Below are 14,158 nucleotides of genomic sequence, written 5' to 3' on the forward strand. Positions count from 1 at the left end.
CCTGTCAGTTTAAGGAGAGAAGGAGAAAACATGGTTCAAAAACACAACGAAAGGGAAAAAATCATTTAAAAAACATGCATGAGGGGGAAGTGACCTTAAAAATACACTGATCATAGCTTTTCAAATCTTTGGCTAAGATAAAAAAAGAAACTACATCATCTATTTATAAATTTATATTGTCTACATCCCAGTCTGTCTTGATCACCATAAAGGTATTTGCTAACTTTTAAAGACAAAGCGAGTGTTCAGAACCCCTTTCCTGGGTGCCAGTGAGGTGTCCACGAGCAGTGGGTAGCTAAGTGCTGCAGAATGGGTGGGTGGGAGGGACTGCCAGGGAGACCCGTCTCCTCAGCTATGTGTGACCTTAGACTCTGCTCAGTGTATTCATCACATCACTTGTTGGAGTGAGAAAAGAAAGGGCAAGTCTCCAGAAAGAAGGCAGAGAGGCTGCCTTCCAGGTCATGTGGGGAGTAATCTGTTCTCCCGTCCCCAGGCCAGGCCCCACTGCCCAGCCCAGGAATTCATCTTCTCTTTATGCTTTTTCAGCATGTTTTGTGAAAAATTTCAAAGATACAAAAACGTTGACAGAATTGTACAGTGAGCACATCTGTTCACCACCTAGATTGTACAGTTGTTAAATTCTGCCCTATGATTTCTGAGATGGCAGAACTTAGAATTATACTGGGAAGATGAGGTACGGGTGGTGCTTGGTGCTTTAGAATGATGTCTGTTCTCCAAGCCATTCCTCTCTCCCAGTCACTGAAACATGGTCAGACAACAACAAAAATGGTATTTATGTGAAAATTCTCTTGAAGGTATAAAACTTAAATTACTTTTAGATATCCATAGTTTTATTGAAAAGGCATATGCACCCAAGCCATTCTAGAAAATTACCTTATAATCACAATCGTGGACCAGTTATGGTCACAGTGGCTAACCAACCCGTTGATGACGAGTTTTCAACACATCAAGTACCAGAGAAGAAAAAAATACTCAGTTTATGAGAGCACAATATAGATGAATAAGGCACAAAGAAAACAGACAAGTGGTCGTGCTCCACTGGAGAAGGGAATGTCACACTGCTTCAGTATTCTTGCCTTGAGAACCCCATGAACAGTATGAAAAGGCAAAATAATACGATACCAAAAGAGGAACTCACCAGGTCATTAGGTGCCCAATATGCTACTGGAGATCAGTGGAGAAATAACTCCAGAAAGAATGAAGGGATGCAGCCAAAGCAAAAACTATACCCAGTTGTGGATGTGACTGGTGATAGAAGCAAGATCCGACGCTGTAAAGAGCAATATTGCATAGGAACCTGGAATGTCAGGTCCATGAATCAAGGCAAATTGGAAGTGGTCAAACGAGATGGCAAGGGTGAACGACGACATTCTAGGAATCAGCGAACTAAAATGGACTGGAATCTGTGAATTTAACTCAGATGACCATTATATCTACTACTGCAGGCAGGAATCCCTCAGAAGAAATGGAGTAGCCATCATGGTCAACAGAAGAGTCCGAAATGCAGTACTTGGATGCAGTCTCAAAAATGACAGAATCATCTCTGTCTCCAAGGCAAACCATTCAATATCACATTATCCAAGTCTATGCCCCAACCAGTAATGGTGAAGAAGCTGAAGTTGAACGGTTTTATGAAGACCTACAAGAACTTTTAGAACTAACACCCAAAAAAGATGTCCTTTTCATTATAGGGGACTGGAATGCAAAAGTAGGAAGTCAAGAAACACCTGGAGTAACAGGCAAATTTGGCCTTGGAATCCAGAATGAAGCAGGGCAAAGACTAATAGAGTTTTGCCAAGAAAATGCACTGGTCATAGCAAACACCCTCTTCCAACAACACAAGAGAAGACTCTACACATGGACATCACCAGATGGTCAACACCGATATCAGATTGATTATATTCTTTGCAGCCAAAGATGGAGAAGCTTTATACAGTCAACAAAAACAAGACCAGGAGCTGACTGTGGCTCAGATCATGAGCTCCTTATTACCAAATTCAGACTTAAATTGAAGAAAGTAGGGAAAACCACTAGACCATTCAGGTATGACCTAAATCAAATCCCTTATGATTATACAGTGGAAGTGAGAAAAAGATTTAAGGGCCTAGATCTGATAGATAGAGTGCCTGATGAACTATGGAATGAGGTTCGTGACATTGTACATGAGACAGGGATCAAGACCATCCCCATAGAAAAGAAATGCAAAAAAGCAAAATGGCTGTCTGGGGAGGCCTTACAAATAGCTGTGAAAAGAAGAGAGGTGAAAAGCAAAGGAGAAGAGGAAAGATATAAGCATCAAGCATCTGAATGCAGAGTTCCAAAGAATAGCAAGAAGAGATAAAGCCTTCTTCAGCTATCAATGCAAAGCAATAGAGGCAAACAACAGAATGGGAAAGACTAGAGATCTCTTCAACAAAATTAGAGATACCAAAGGAACATTTCATACAAAGATGGGCTCAATAAAGGACAGAAATGGTATGGACCTAACAGAAGCAGAAGATATTAAGAAGAGGTGGCAAGAATACACAGAAGAACTGTACAAAAAAGATCTTCACCACCCAGATAATCATGATGATGTGATCACTAATCTAGAGCCAGACATCCTGGAATGTGAAGTCAAGTGGGCCTTAGAAAGCATCACTACGAACAAAGCTAGTGGAGGTGATGGAATTCCAGTTGAGCTGTTTCAAATCCTGAAAGATGATGCTGTGAAAGTGCTGCACTCAATATGCCAGCAAATTTGGAAAACTCAGCAGTGGCCACAGGACTGGAAAAGGTCAGTTTTCATTCCAATCCCAAAGAAAGGAAATGCCAAAGAATGCTCAAACTACCGCACAATTGCACTCATCTCACATGCTAGTAAAGTAATGCTCAAAATTCTCCAAGCCAGGCTTCAGCAATACGTGAACCGTGAACTTCCTGATGTTCAATCTGGTTTTAGAAAAGGCAGAGGAACCAGAGATCAAATTGCCAACATCCGCTGGATCATGGAAAAAGCAAGAGAGTTCCAGAAAAACATCTATTGCTGCTTTATTGACTATGGCAAAGCTTTTGACTGTGTGGATCACAAGAAACTGTGGAAAATTCTGAAAGAGATGGGAATACAGACCACCTGACCTGCCTCTTGAGAAATCTGTACGCAGGTCAGGAAGCAACAGTTAGAACTGGACATGGAACAGCAGACTGGTTCCAAATAGGAAAAGGTGTACGTCAAGGCTGTATATTGTCACCCTGCTTATTTAACTTATATGCAGAGTACATCATGAGAAACGCTGGACTGGAAGAAACACAAGCTGGAATCAAGATTGCCGGGAGAAATATCAATAACCTCAGATATGCAGATGACACCACCCTTATAGCAGAAAGTGAAGAGGAGCTAAAAGCCTCTTGATGAAAGTGAAAGAGGAGAGTGAAAAAGTTGGCTTAAAGCTCAACATTCAGAAAATGAAGATCATGACATCTGGTCCAATCACTTCATGGGAAATAGATGGGGAAACAGTGGAAACAGTGTCAGACTTTATTTTTGGGGGCTCCAAAATCACTGCAGATGGTGATTGCAGCCATGAAATTAAAAGACGCTTACTCCTTGGAAGAAAAATTATGAGCAACCTAGATAGTATATTCAAAAGCAGAGACATTACTTTGCTGACTAAGGTCCATCTAGTCAAGGCTATGGTTTTTCCTGTGGTCATGTATGGATGTGAGAGTTGGACTGTGAGGAAGGCTGAGCGCCGAAGAATTGATGCTTTTGAACTGTGGTGTTGGAGAAGACTCTTGAGAGTCCCTTGGACTGCAAGGAGATCCAACCAGTCCATTCTGAAGATCAACCCTGGGATTTCTTTGGAAGGAATGATGCTAAAGCTGAAAGTCCAGTACTTTGGCCACCTCATGTGAAGAGTTGACTCATTGGAAAAGACTCTGATGCTGGCAGGGATTGGGGGCAGGAGGAGAAGGGGACGACCGAGGATGAGATGGCTGGATGGAGATGGTGATGAACAGGGAGGCCTGGTGTGCTGTGATTCATGGTGTCGCAAAGAGTCGGACACGACTGAGCGACTGAACTGAACTGAACTTCTGTTAAATATTTTCAGTCAAAGTGTTTGAAGCCCTTCAAACTAAATTAGGAAGAAAACATCATAGTGTCCATGAGAGCCAAAGAAAGCATGTTTTTAGCTATTTGCAGTAAGACAAGGCAAACATCAATCGAAAAGTGGAAGATACTTTAGAAGGCAGTCTTACATGAAGAAATTGAAGCTTAGAATGGCTCAGGGATATGCTCATGGTCACACAAGCATACATTGGTAGGATTGGAACGAAAACCTAGGTCTCTACTTCTAGTTTAAGAGAGGATCCATGGATCTCTCTTGGCCTCCACTTGTAGTCTAGTGGAGGACCCCTGGGGGATCCTTGGGTCAGTCTGGGTCTCTGCTACATAGTCTAATCATGGATTCCTGGGTATATATATTAGTTTCCACTTTTAGTTTAATGGTGGGTCCCTGCATCTATGTTAGTCTCCACCCCTCATCTAATGGGGACTAGGGTGGGTAACCAAGTCATTCTTTCTTCACTAAGAAAAAAGGAAATGTACTTCAAATACAGTTAGGGACAGAGAAAAGAAGAGTTTTAAATAGGGAACTCAAATGCCTAGGGCCAGATTAAATATTAGTCCTCTGGCTACAAGAAAGAAGCTGTAGGAGAAGATGAGCATTTTATTGTATTTTTTCCTCAGAATTGCTGTGATCCTTAAGAGTTGTGTCATTACTTTCTGGTATCGAACACATCTAACCCTAACCTTAAAGAAGATGCTGTGAAACTGCTGTACTCAATATGTCAGCAAATTTGGAAAACTCAGCAGTGGCCACAGGACTGGAAAAGGTCCGTTTTCATTCCAATCCCAAAGAAAGCCAATGCCAAAGTATGCTCAAACTATTGCACAATTGCACTCATCTCACATGCTAGTAAAGTAATGCACAAAATTCTCCAAGCCAGGTCTTCAGCAATACGTGAACCGTGAACTTCCAGATGCTCAAGCTCATTTTAGAAAAGGCAGAGGAACCAGGGATCAAATTGTCAATATCCAAGAGAGCTCCAGAAAAACATCTATTTCTGGTTTATTGACTATGCCAAAGCCTTTGACTATGTGGATCACAGCAAACTGGAAAATTCTGAAAGAGATGGGAATAGCAGATCACCTGACCTGCCTCTTTGGAAACCTGTATGCAGGTCAGAAAGCAACAGTTAGAACTGGACATGGAACAACAGACTGGTTCCAAATAGGAAAAGGAGTACATATAGGCTGTATATTGTCCCCCTGCTTATTTAACTTATATGCAGAGTACATCATGAGAAACACTGGGCTGGATGAAGCACAAGCTGGAATCAAGATTGCCGGGAGAAATACCAGTAACTTCAGATATGCAGATGACACCACCCTTATGGCAGAAAGGGAAGAAGAACTAAAGAGCCTCTTGATGAAAGTGAAAGAGGAGAGTGAAAAAGTTTGCTTAAAGCTCAACATTCAGAAAACAAAGATCATGGCATCCAGTCCCATCACTTCATGGCAAATAGATGGGGAAACCGTGGCAGGCTTTAATTTTAGGGGGCTCCAAAATCACTGCAGATGGTTATTTCAGCTGTGAAATTAAAAGAAGCTTACTCCTTGGAAGGAAAGTTGTGACCAACCTAGACAGCATATTCAAAAGCAGAGACATTGCTTTGTCAACAAAGGTCCGTCTAGTCAAGGCTATGGTTTTTTCAGTAGTCCTGTGTGGATGTGAGAGTTGGACTATAAAGAAAGCTGAGAGCTGAAGAATTGATGCGTTTGAACTGTGGTGTTGGAGAAGACTCTTGAGAGTCCCTTGGACTGCAAGGTGATCCAACCAGTCCTTCCTAAAGGAGATCAGTCCTGGGTGTTCATTGGAGGGACTGATGCTGAAGCTGAAACTCTAATACTTTGGCCACCTAATGCGAAGAGCTGACTGATTGGAAAAGACCCTGATGCTGGGAAAGGCTGAGGGCAGGAAGAGAAGGGATGACAGAGGATGAGATGGTTGGATGGCATCACCAACTCAATGGACATGAGTTTGGGTGGACTCTGGGAGTTGGTGATGGACAGGGAGGCCTGGCATGCTGTGGTTCACGGGGTCGCAAAGAGTTGGACACAACTAAGCGACTGAACTGACCTGAATCATAACCTTATTTACAATACAAAGTTGGTGACTCATTCTGAAGGGAAAGTTAGTAACCCAAGATGAAATTAAAATGTTCTCTGGCTGACAAGCCAAAAGAGGAAACACACTGCAAAAGCGGGAACGTCGGTACCCAAAAGAGGATTATATTCATTCATTCATTCCTATTTAAGAACTATTATATATACCTATTATTTCTCTTGTGCCAGGCACTATTTCAGGGGTTCTATAATCATTAAGTCACTTAATCCTCATGGTAACCCTAGGAGCTGCCTCTAGGAGCCCACCAGGAAATGTCTTCTGGGTATTTTGAAAGGGAAGAGGGCACAGTGTATTGGCTGGCAGATCAAATGCTGCTGTCCTGTTGCAACACAGATAAATACCTAAATGGGAAGGACACGGGAGTGCCCAGAAAGCCTGTGTCAGTTTCCTGTGGCTGCTGTAACAATTGCAGCAAGCTTGTGGCTTCAATTTACTCTCTCACAATTCTGGAGGCAGCAAGGCCGAAGACAGTCTGTGGAACTTATAGGTATGTTAAGCTGCTTCAGTCGTGTCTTTGCGACCTTATGGACCACCAGGCTCCTCTGTCCATGGGATTCTCCAGGCAAGAATACTGGAGTGGGCTGCCATGCCATCCTCCATGGTACCTTCCTGACCCAGGGACTGAACATGAGTGTCCTATGTCTCCTGCACTGGCAAACAGGTTCTTTACCACTAGCGCCACCTGGGAAGCCCGGAACTTGTCAATGTTACCTTATTTGGATAAAAAATTCTTTGCAGATGTGATTAAGGGTCTTGAGGTGACCAGATCATTTTACATTACCCGAGTGAATCCTAAATGCTATCACAAATGTCCTCAGAAGACAGAGGCAGAGGGACGACTTCCCTGGTGGTGCAGTGGATGGGAGTCTGCCTGCCAATGCAGGGGACACGGGTTTATCCCTGGTCCGGGAAGATTCCGCATCCTGCCCGGCAACTAAGCCTGTGCACCGCAACTACTGAGGCCACGCTCAGTCAGAGTCAGTCTCACTGGGCCAAATCCAGGGTGGATAGCCACCCGCCTTCCCCCAGAGGCTCTAAGGGAGAATACACACACACCCCCACTTCCAGCTTTTGCTGGCTCTGCCAGTTCTTGGCCTGTGGGCATGTCACTACAGTCCATCCTCCATCTTCACATCACCTCCTCCTCCATGAGTCAAATTCCCCTCTCCCTCTCTTTTTAAATAAGATCGTTTTTTGATTTCATTTATTTGCTTTTGGTTGTGTTGGGTCTTCACTGTGGTGCAGGGCTAGTCTTAGTTGCCGTGTGCGGGCTTCTCATCGCAGAGGCTACTCTGGCTGTGGAGCACAGGCTCTAGGCACAGGGGTGCAGTAGTTGAGGCTCTTGGACTCTAGAGCGCGGGCTCAGTAGTTGTGGCACACGGGCTTAGTTGCCCGGCAGGATGTGGAACCTTCCCGACCATTTTTCAGCCTACCGCAAAATTATCTGGCTAATAACAGCCCCGCACCCAACACACACACTCACACATGTACATGCTAAGTCACTTCAGTCATGTCCAACTCTTTACTACGCTATGGACTGCCAGGCTCCTCTGTCCAAAATAATAAAATTCTGTAAAGCAATTATCCTTCAATTAAAAATAATAAATTAAAAAAAAGAGTGGGTTGCCATGCCCTCCTCCAGAGGATCTTCCTGACGCAGGGATCAAACCCATGTCTTCGGGGAATTACAAGGGACTTTCTGCATTGGCTGGGAGTGGATTCCATGCAGCTCTGAAGTTCTCTCATGACATATAGAGAATGTCTTCTAACTCCTCCCCGTATTTTCCAGAAGTCACCTTGCTCGAACACATTTGGCAGGGAAATACCCAGGCAAACACCTGCTCTGGAGTTGCCATTCACCATCAATCCATGGCCTCAATTTGAATTCAAGGTCAGAAAATCCTGCATTTACGTGCTGCAGGCGAATAGAACGGTGTGTCTGTCTCACAGTGGGTGCCTATTGTGCTGATTCTACCCCCGGCTTCATCTTCTCTTCCCTGCCCTTGTGCTGATTTCTAAACCCACTTTTCAAAAACAAAAACAAAAATTGCCTGTATTGTGTTGTGTGAATTTTTATAAAGCAGTCTTAAAGAGTTTTTTTTATATATAATTTTACTTATTTTATTTTTAGTTGGGCTTCCCAGATGGTGCTAGTGGTAAAGAATCCACCTGCCCAGCAGAAGACACAAGAGACATGGGTTTGATCCCTGGGTCAAGAAGATCCCCTGGAGTAGGAAATGGCAACCCACTCCAGTATTCTTGTCTGGAGAATCCCATGGACAGAGGAGCCTGGTGGGCTACAATCCACAGGGTCACAAAGAGTTGGACACGACTGAAGCGACTTAGCGTGCACACATTTTTGGTTGCACTGGGCCTTCATTGCACGAGGGCTTTCATCTAATCGCAGCAGGCAGGGGCTGCTCTTTGTTGTGGTGGGTGCATGGGCTTCTCTTGTTGCTGAGCGCTGGCTCAGCATGGGCTTCGTGCTGGGCTTCAGAACTTGGGCTCCCAGGTTCTAGAGCATAGGCTCAGTAGTTGTGGTACACGGGCTTAGTTGCCCCGTGGCATGTGGGATCTTCCCAGATCAGGGATCGAACCAGTGTCTCCTGCATCCAAAGGCAGACTCTGTACCACTGAGCCACCAGGGAAGACCTTAAGAGTTCTCTAAATGAAGGTGACATATAAATCATATCAATCCATTGAAAATGATCAATGGGTGTGACCAGGCACGTGTCTGCACTAGAGTGTGCCTTCTGCCCTGGGGGCAGGTTCCCTCTCCTCCTTCCACAGTTGGGGGAGAGGAGTTCAACTTGCACGTCTTCTACTGGGCTCCTTCCAACTCAAGGTCCCAGCACACTGGAAGTGCTTCAGCCCGGGTGCTTGAGCTGGTGTAAATTACTGCTCAATGACATGGTCATTCAGGATGTGTCTTGATACTAGCTTGTTGAGAAAAGTCACATGGTGTGCGACCCCAGGGGAAATGAGTTGAATACATCTTCTCTAGTACTGGGTTGGCCAGAAAGTTCCTTTAGTTTTCCCCACAACAGCCTATGGGGGGAACCAATAACGAACCTTTTGGCCAACTCAGTATTTCTGCCAGGAAGGCAGAGGGATCAGCCCAGAGTACCAGTGCTCAGTGGGCACGCTAGGGACACACAGTAGCTGCAGGTGGAGGCTGGTGAGCAAGCACCCTCCTATTCTGCAAACTCACCTCCATCTAGATTCCTGGGGCATCCCTGCACGTGACGCATCAGACGAATGAACGCGCTTCCCAGCCTGCCCTTCAGCCTCAGATCCCCACGGTTTTCCCACCATTGTGCTGGACTTGGGAATTTCAGAGCGCTCTTGTCTCTAACACAGATGATGTTCTAGAGGCCATCTTAAGCGGTCTCCTCTTTTGCCCTTTCTCCCTGAGCCCACCCTGGCATCTTATCACCCTGAGGACAGGACAGACAGAATGAAAGGTAAGCTGCTCTCTCCCCTAAATCCCGAAACAGAGCAGAGCTAAGTCCTAACTCTTCTCCTCTGATTCTGTGCCCTTGTAAGACAGGCAAGTGCTCTCAGGTCATATGGTGACTGTGCTTTAACCGTGTCTGCATCTTTCTCTATCTTTGACTGGAGCATAATTGCTTTACAATGTCGTGTTGCTTTCTGCATACAACACTGTAAATCAGCCATAAGCATACATACATCCCCTCCATCCTGGACCTCCCTTCCTCCCCCCAACACTCTCCCACCCCTCTGCGTTGTCAGAGTATGATCTCCTGTTATCCAGCAGCTTCCCACTAGCTATCTGGTTTCCATATGGTAATAGATATGTTTCAATACTACTCTTCCCATTTGTCCCACTCTCTCCTTTCCTCTCTGCATCCACAAGTCTGTCCTCTATGTCTGCGTCTCTATTTCTGCCGTGCAAATGGGTTCATCAGCACCATGGTTGTGTCTCACACAAGTACTCCTCCCACCAAAATCAGCCTTCCCATTATCAGTGGTTTCTGTGTTCCTGGGACCTCAATGGTCACTGACTTTCATTAGTGCTTCCTTCTTGGAGATGGAATGGAGAGCAGGGAGAGGGGTCTCTGAGCTTTGCCTGAGGTTGGCAGTGTGTTAATTCTCTCGTCCCCTTGCCCTCTCCTCGTACAGGCACCTGCCTCTCCAGGGCCATAATTCTTCCTGACCTGTGACTGCTTTCTGCTTCATTTTGCTAATTTTGCTTTGCTCATGTATTTAGTAAGGGTTTTTGCTCAGCATTCCATAGATACTCAACTGGCTTGCGCAAGTTCTTCAAGGAGTCAAGAGAATCAGGCTGGAAGCTGGGTATCCAGGGACCTGTCTTTCAGTTAGCTGGTAGCCAGAGAAGTGGGGTGGAAAATCAGGCATCCTCATCACAGCTGATTAGAACAAAGGCATTGGGCAGGCCGTTGACACCCTCTCCAAAGCCCCCACTAGGTGCTCGGCAGGCCCACACGGCCCCAAAGCATTTTCACCCGTGACACCGACGCAGCAGGTGTCAGCTGTTCTTCAGGAGTAACCTCCAGATGCTATCTTCCAACACGAGTTCTACTACTCCACATATAATGGGCTCAGATACATGTCTGTGAACTGAAAGTACAGTTCATGATGGCAAGATGGGACAGGCTTGGGCTTTTACTTGCTGGGCCTGCAAATCCTCCAGAGCAGCAGCACCTCCACCCACCTCAACTGAGCCCCCGAGAGCACTGCCATGATCTGAGGTCTGCAGAGGGTGCTGGCCCAGCCTGCGCCACTCCCTACCCCACCATCTCCTTTGCATTTATTTTGTACCAAAAACAACGTTGAGAAGTTCTCTGTTGGAACACTCTCTGCTGGAGGAGTGGGCCTCCAACATCCATCTGCACCGAAGAGGACAGGCCCCTGGCAGCTGCCCAAGCCACACAGCCCACTGCCCACACTGTAGCATTGTTTTAAAGGTCACGTGTCCTCCTTCACCCAGTCAGCCCTTCAGGTGCCTTCGACTCCCCCAGTGCCCAGGCCAGACACTGGGGTTTCCTGCTGCAGGAACTGGGAATTGGGAACAGCAAAAGGGATAGTGGTCTGGGGGTGTGGGCAAGCGCGCCAGAGACTGTGGGAAGGCCCACATTTGGGCCCACTGAGTTGCGCTGGGATTCTTCACTTTGCCCCTTTCTTGAGAGCAAATAACACGGCAGAACCACGTGGGTGTTTTAGTATATAGTATCTTAGTAAAATGCTATAAATAAAATATATTTTAGTATATTTTATATACATATGGGCTTCCCAGGTGGCTCAGTGGTAAAGAATCTGCCTGCCAATGCAGGAGACTTGAGAGACGCAGATTCCCTGAGTCGGGAAGATCCCCTGGAGGAAGAAACAGCACCCCACTCCAGTATTCTTGCCTGAAAAATTCCAGACAGAAGAGCCTGACAGGCTACAGTCCGTGGGGCCACAAAGAGTCAGATATGACTGAGCACGCACACAGAGACACACACAAGGTTACAAACACTGAAGTAGCATTTGTCCGTATTTTATAACACACACAACATATATAAAGAATTCTAATTTGCAAAAAAAAAGATGGGACTCAATTGCCAACTTGCCTACGGTGAAGTGATGCTGGTTCCTATAGAGTCTTTCAGTCCCACATACACTTGGCATATACGTATTACCACAGACTCTGAAAGAAATACGGCCTGTGCATGTAGAAGTTACAACAAGATCCTGCAGAACGCACTACACAACAAATCATTAAATAATAAAGCTCTGTGATGAAGGTGAAAGGGCTATACCAGACAATCTCCTTAGGTTTCACGTTATACCTGCACCTGCTTGTGCCTTAAACATAAAGCACAAACTGCATCTGAGAACTCCAGCTCTGCTATTATTTAGCCATGGTCTTGAGTAAGTGGCTTAATCCATTTAAATTACAGAAATGAAAATGTTTTATGAACACACACAGTACTGCACATAAATGTTTTTGGAGAATTTGTTTACACCATTGCTTCTTACTCTTTGCCTCTTGAAGAACTCACTCACTCTCCAAAGCCAGCTTAGATGTTATCTTCACCAACATCCTCAAGTAGTGGCTGAGTCTTCTAGACTCAGTGGTCCATGGTACTTGCCCCGTCACAATACTTACCATCACGTACTAGGCTATTTGTGGAAGTGCAACATCTGCCAGACGCTCTTCGTTATTCACCTGTTCTTGGCGCCTGGATCAATGTGATCCAGAAAAACGCTAGACAAATGTTCGGTGAATGAATGACATCACCCTAGGTTACAGAGAAATGAAAGCAAGGAGCCAGGTTGGTTAACTGAATTCCACTGGGCACACAAGAACTGTATCATCTGTGAATTCCAAGACTTAAACTAACAACAATTCTGAGTTCATTGCACTTATGTCTAGAAAGCTGAAGGTGTTTAACTACTATGGATGTTGCCTTCAAAGTAATTCACAATTTCTTCAGCTTTCATCAGGAACATTGGATGGCCTTATCACCTACATTTCTCTGCTGGTCACTGAGTATCAAGACAGACTCAGTCTGAACTTACAGGTAATGATTTATGCCAGGTAGCAAAAAAGGACACCGATGGAATTTATTTTCTAATCACCTAAGGCACCTTTGTAGAAGGGTCTATTAGAGAACATTTTATGATCTGGGGAATTTTAATACTCCTTGCTGAGCAATACTCAGAGCAGCACACTACCTGTGGAGCAAGAGAAAGTTTGGGGTGGTTCATATGGATCATGGAAAACGTAAGAGTTCCAGAAAAACATCTATTTCTGCTTTACTGACTATGCCAAAGCCTTTGACTATGTGGATCACAATAAACTGTGGAAAATTCTGAAAGAGATGGGAATACCAGACCACCTGACCTGCCTCTTGAGAAACCTGTATGCAGGTCAGGAAGCAAGTTAGAACTGGACATGGAACAGCAGACTGGTTCCAAATAGGAAAAGGAGTATGTCAAGGCTGTATATTGTCACCCTGCTTATTTAACTTATATGCAGAGTACATCATGAGAAACGCTGGGCTGGAAGAAACACAAGCTGGAATCAAGATTGCCGGGAGAAATATCAATAACCTCAGATGTGCAGATAACACCACCCTTATGGCAGAAAGTGAAGAGGAGCTAAAAAGCCTCTTGATGAAAGTGAAAGAGGAGAGTGAAAAAGTTGGCTTAAAGCTCAACATTCAGAAAACGAAGATCATGGTATCTGGTCCCATCACTTCATGGGAAATAGATGGGAATCAGTGGAAACAGTGTCAGACTTTATTTTTGGGGGCTTCAAAATCACTGCAGATGGTGACTGCAGCCATGAAATTAAAAGATGCTTACTCCTTGGAAGGAAAGTTATGACCAACCTACATAGCACATTCAAAAGCAGAGATATTACTTTGCCAACAAAGGTCCGTCTAGTCAAGGCTATGGTTTTCCAAGTGGTCATGTATGGATGTGAAGAGTTGGACTGTGAAGAGAGCTGAGCGCCGAAGAATTGATGCTTTTGAACTGTGGTGTTGGAGAAGACTCTGGAGAGTCCCTTCGACTGCCAGTCCATTCTAAAGGAGATCTGTCCTCAGTATTCACTGGAAGGACTGATGCGAAAGCTGAAACTCCAGTACTCTGGCCACCTCATGCAAAGAGCTGACTCATTGGAAAAGACTGATGTTGGGAGGGATTGGGGGCAGGAGGAAAAGTGGGCGACAGAGGATGAGATGGCTGGATGGCATCACCACCTCGATGGACATGAGTTTGAGTGAACTCTGGAAGGTGGTGATGGACAGGGAAGCCTGGCGTGCTGCGATTCATGGGGTTGCAAAGAGCTGGACATGACTGAGCAACTGAACTGACACATTAATATATTTCAAGCGGAGCATTAGCCACCACAGTGGTTTACGTGTATACACCAC

This window comes from Ovis aries, chromosome 25, assembly GCF_016772045.2.
Source record: "Ovis aries strain OAR_USU_Benz2616 breed Rambouillet chromosome 25, ARS-UI_Ramb_v3.0, whole genome shotgun sequence".
Lineage (NCBI taxonomy): Eukaryota > Metazoa > Chordata > Mammalia > Artiodactyla > Bovidae > Ovis > Ovis aries.